The sequence below is a fragment of the Helianthus annuus genome, chromosome 2, assembly GCF_002127325.2.
Source record: "Helianthus annuus cultivar XRQ/B chromosome 2, HanXRQr2.0-SUNRISE, whole genome shotgun sequence".
Lineage (NCBI taxonomy): Eukaryota > Viridiplantae > Streptophyta > Magnoliopsida > Asterales > Asteraceae > Helianthus > Helianthus annuus.
The window spans coordinates 108,519,952-108,525,839 of NC_035434.2; the positions used below are offsets into that span (position 1 = coordinate 108,519,952).

The window sequence follows — 5,888 nt, forward strand, 5'->3', positions numbered from 1 at the left end:
CTCGTTCTCACGCACACACACACCTTGTGTGTATGAGATTTTTGTTTTAATTAAATTCATTTTCAAATTTGGCAATCCTAGTCCCTCAAGTTTATTACCCATCATAGTTGCCACAAGTTTCATTCCTTTACTTAATTTGCTAGACATTTAACTAGGTTTACTAACCTAGTTATTATACCTCATTTTGTTAAACATGATAACAAACTAGCAAATTAATAATTTGATTTTGGGGTGTTACAAGTCTACCCCCCTTAAATGAGGTTTCGTCCCCGAAACCTTTCCCATTCAAATCAAACCAATTCTACTCTTACCCTTTCCAAGCTGTTCATTCACAATACTTATGTTAGATTATGCTCCAGAGCTCTTATTGGTGTCTTTTACTTTATAACACTAGCTCTTAGCACATATCATCGCTAGCGTTTCATCCGTCGAATTCATTCCCATTGTATACCATTATTAATCGTACAAACCTAAGTCTGCGGCTTGTTTCTAACTTCCTATATAAGCATATTACATTCATATATTTGCTAATCGAAATAAATCGATTTATTTTCTACCACTCATACATCATATGCTATCTTTCATTTTGTTCACAATGAGCGATCCTAAACATTCCATTACTATCATTAGTTCTGATTACCTTTAAGCTCTTAGAAGGGGTCGATATATTATCATACGCATACTATATTCATTCAAAGACCTCTTTATTACCACCAAAATCACCCTTCTCAACTTACTTATCTGTATTTATCACGAAGACTAGCATCATTTCCATGGTTACTATTGTTAATTATGCCATGCATATCTTTTCTACAATGCCTTGTTCAAATGAACATGGCCAACAAGCCGAGCATCAAGGTTAACATTTCTTATCAATACTTGTTGTTTCTTGTATTCTATCAGAATTTCCACAGTTACGATCACTCAATTCAGTACCACCAGTTCGCATAGAAGTATTATTCAATATGTAACTTTCTATTTAACATCCACAAGTTAAACCATTTACTAACCTCGCTAATTTGGCACGAGCCAACGTGTAACAACCCGAGTTGACTCACTCCTTCACGAACCTGTATCTTAACAGGATTGATCTTGTCCATCTGGTAACATGAGCTTCCATTCATGAGCATTCTTTCACCGTCCTAGGTAGCTTTATTGCATCATGATTACTGCCAATCTCATTATAAAATTTGTGATTTACACATTTCATTCGATCTCATTCAGACATGTTGTTTATCACACCACCTCATTTATATATCAATACTTTCTCAATTCCTTCTTAAGACATTAGTGTGTTAGACCTATTCATAACGGGTCAATACATGGACATTTCTCAATATATCATTCTTATTATTTATATATACATACGTATCGAGGTACATGTTTGTACTCCTTTTCAATTCAGACATGCTTACGATCTCATCGCTTAACTGTTCCAGTGTTTTTCTTGCAAACACTTGCCTTCCCGTTTTAAAAGTTAGTCGCAATACTTATTTTTCTTACAATACTAACATTTTAGTTCCATTTGCTCATATACTTTTATTTCCTTTACACATTCGATTACCCAATTAAAGGGGTAATGGCATATACTCTCATAATGAGATTCAAGCATACCGCTTACGACCCGATCACATCGGGTTAATTGCTTTCAACATAAATCTTTCGTTCTATCCGTATAACGGAATGAACTTCATACATTTGTTATTGCATTCACGACCACCCATTCTAAACGGATGGTACCTTAACCTTACTCGACTTGTTCAACTTGAACCGGTCGACTTGCATAGCTTATTATAGCATTCGCTATCATAACCAAATCCGCAAGGGATTTGCATCATTCGTATCTTTCATCCCTTGAATCCGTTTCGCGGATTCAAGCATTGCATTCCTTTCTTTCATTCCTTGAGTCCGTCTTGCGGATTCAAGAATTGCGTTCACATCTTTCATTCTTTGAATCCGTCTTGCGGATTCAAACATTGTTTTCATACATTGCCGATCCATACTTTCTCATGGATTCAACATTTCATTCTTATCACTCACACCTTTCACTCTTACATAGTACTCTCAATCTCCCGAGAGTCTTACTACCCATTTCACCCACACGTCTAGCTGCTACCAATTTCTATCGGACATACCTGTAACGATTATCACGGTCTCACGAACGTCATACGTTTCTTGTGCACTGGCCAGGTACACATTCCACGTATTAGTTTCGTGTCTTCGCGTAATCGCCACCTTATGTCCGAAGAATTTAGTTTCGGCACGTGTAACATTTTCAAAACTTATTTACCATGTCGTTCTTATATTTCGTTTAAAAATTTTCTTTCACTTGCTTAATTATACCACTTCGTACGCCCGCACGTTAGGTTTACGTACCTGGGGTCAATTCGTCTTATTACTTGCCTTGTTGCCGGTCCTAGCCCGCATTCACGGATTATCCCTTCCAAACAATTGTGCTTACCCTTCACATAACATACTATTAGTTTCCTTCGAATACATAATCTAATATACACTTACATTCGCTTTTGCCTTTAGGCCTTGATCGAGTCTTGGATTGTACGGGTTCTTGATCACGAGAGCACACCGGTTTGAGTTCAAGTATTTACCTCCTTCTACTTGATTCTCTCAAACCAGGGCTCTGATACCAACTTGTTACGCCCTAACACGTTTAACCCTAAAAATGACGCAGCGGAAAAAGAGCCTTAAATTTTCTTTCTTTATCAACAACATTACTTACATGAAGGTTCCAATTTCTCAAAAGTCAAACGTTCTATAAAAAGAATTCACAACGTTCGTACAAAAATTCAGACTTCTAGATGTTATATACTTCAACTATGTGACCGATCTTTCCGTACAATCCTTGCTCTTGACTCGATCTACGTCCGCTTCACATCCTTAGTAGCAGGAGAAGTCCGAGTAGCACCTGTGGGCATCACATACAACTTAACCATTAGTCTACGACAACATCATATAACATTAATCTCATATAATTAAAAATTGAATAACATTCGATAATGTGACATTAGTTCATTCAACTATCCCTTCGCATTCCCTTGTTCCGGATTCGGCTTGAATTTTCATTGGAATTCAATGTACTCATTCCTGCATTACATACCAACTGACTATTCATTTCATTATCTCGTCACATCCCAGCTTTCTATCTGATTATACATTCCGTGGTGAGACTTCCTCGTTGTACCTGCGTTACACTTTGTTCACAAGGCACGCTATTATTATCGTCAGTACTCAATTTCTTTGAATACATGCATATATATATATATATATACGCAAACGTTCACACATAACTACCCACATACTTGCGTACCAACATACATATGTGCGTACCTACATACGTGCATACCTACATACATGCCTACATACACACTTACCTACTCACATACATACGTTTCTAGACGCGTTTGACGCGTTGCCCAAGGGTTCTCTTTTACTAATCATGTAGGTAAATCTCTACCTATATTTACCTACGCCTTTCTACTTATTTCGCTCCATATATAATTGCATACACGCCCATCGTATCCCATAAACATTCTATAATAAGTTTAGAATACGATTCGGGACTCCTTTTCAGTTACGGGACTGTTTTGTACGAATTCTGCACATTATACTGAACTGGCAGCTGATGCACGGCCATGCGTCCAACCGCACGACCGTGCAGTGGCAACTGATGCACGGCCATGCGTCCAACCGCACGACCGTGCAGTTCCTACGACGTTGGGGGCACTGGCAGTGCACAAGCTAGTGCAATGATTTGCTCGAAATCGCACGACCATGCGGCCAAGCGCACGACCATGCGGCCAAGCGCACGACCATGCGGCCAAGCGCATGACCATGCGCCATTTCGCTGCAGATCCATTTCGATGTCCGAAAACGCTAAAACTTGCGTAACTTTTGAACCGTTTACCCGTTTAACCTCCCGTTTCTTCCCACATGCTTGTAAATTCACATTCTACCATATGGACTTAAAATCCTACCTCCGGATTAAGGAAATTCTTAACTTACATGCATTCGACTTATTACAATTTTCTAACTATTTGACCCGTTCGTGCTTTTTACCAACATAATCTGATTATTTGACCCCAATGCCATATGAACTTAATCATTCTACTTTCGACTATCATGAAAAGTTAAATTCCCGGTTGCCTTGCATCCTCTTAACCCATTTTCGCTCAAAGGCTTATTTTTGACCCGTTATGGGTATTTGCGCATTAAATGGTCTATGACATACAAAACTCTATACTTCGCTTTTATACTTGACCAAGACATTACTCTAATCAAATAGCTCGTTTCCAAACGACTTTTAAGGTCATTTGGCCGAAATACCCATCAAGGGCGTTTTTGTCAATTTAGCCCTATCCTTAACAACAAAGGACTTCCTTGCCCAAGTAACCAATTCTACTACTTAGCTACAATTTTTAATCACACATACCTCACTCGGATCAAAGCTAAGATCCGTTTAATGTTTCATTGCTATCATACAATTTCATTTCTTTTTTACCTCAATTATCATACTAATTAGTTTGCACATAACTTTACATAAACAACTAAGAAGTAATTATAGAAATTACTTACCTTGTGCATCCGTGTTCGTAACCGCTTCCTTGCCTCATCTTGACCCGTTAACCTTCCATGCTTGGCCCATGCTCGTGTGATTCCAATTCTTTCATGTCGCCATGCCAAAATCATGTTAGTATTCATGCTCATTCAAATTAACACATATTTACCTATTCTTATCAACATCGATTATTTTTACTAACATGCATACGACATGATTTGTCAACCATAATATTTAATATCTTCGAAATCCAAATTCACTATCACACAATGTACAAGCTCCTAATGCATAAGTTTGACCGACATATACTTTCAACCCGAATTCATATACGAGTATCATCTAAAGCATATTTTTCCCAAGTTAGTAAACTACTACTTTTATCACAATCTCTTTTGTATACATGTAAACTCACAACTTGCATACAATTTCACTTTCTAGCTTCACCTAGTCATTTTATCAAGCACTTGGTGTGCGTACAACCTACTATGCATAGTTTACAACTAGTTCAAGCATAGTCATTAGCTTCCAAATTCCCGATCACCAAGAGAGTGTTCAAAATCACATTCCATTTATACAATTAACCCTAAACTAATATCACCAAACCCATTTCAAGCTAGTAACAAATACATCAAACAAGGATTGGACATGGGTAGAACACCCATGTCGCTACCTTCATTCAAGGTTGTGGGTTTCTTCTTTAATCATCAAATTAACCGAAATCATACATAATACACGTTTTATTTAGCGATTCTAACACATAATCATGCTTAATTTCATACCAATTCGTGGATTAATCAATAACCCACTTCATGTAAGATCAAAAATTCACAAATTTCAACTTACCACATGTTCATCTTGTCTAGATGATTAGGAATATAAGCTCATGCATCCGATTTCTCCCCAAAATCAGGTTCAATTCTTGAGTTCTTGTAAGTAGTTGAAGGAGAAGGGTTTCCCCCTTGCTCCTGCTCGTTCTCACGCACACACACACCTTGTGTGTATGAGATTTTTGTTTTAATTAAATTCATTTTCAAATTTGGCAATCCTAGTCCCTCAAGTTTATTACCCATCATAGTTGCCACAAGTTTCATTCCTTTACTTAATTTGCTAGACATTTAACTAGGTTTACTAACCTAGTTATTATACCTCATTTTGTTAAACATGATAACAAACTAGCAAATTAATAATTTGATTTTGGGGTGTTACATAACTAACACATAGCATACATATCACGTTATTTGGGCCTGTCCTACCAGTTAAACAGTTACAAATAACACCTGGTTCAGTTAAATAGGCATCCTAAACAAATCACAGT

At 37.3% G+C, this 5,888-nt stretch overlaps 1 long non-coding RNA gene across 1 annotated transcript; it reads right to left on the reverse strand.

Annotated features, from left to right (window-relative positions):
- Positions 1-2,714: 2,714 nt before the first annotated feature.
- On the reverse strand, positions 2,715-5,541 carry LOC110904521. Its single transcript, XR_002572590.2, has 3 exons — positions 5,417-5,541; positions 4,591-4,678; positions 2,715-3,209 (listed from the first exon to the last, which is right to left on the reverse strand). It is a non-coding gene; the product is annotated as an uncharacterized LOC110904521 (long non-coding RNA).
- Positions 5,542-5,888: the final 347 nt, after the last annotated feature.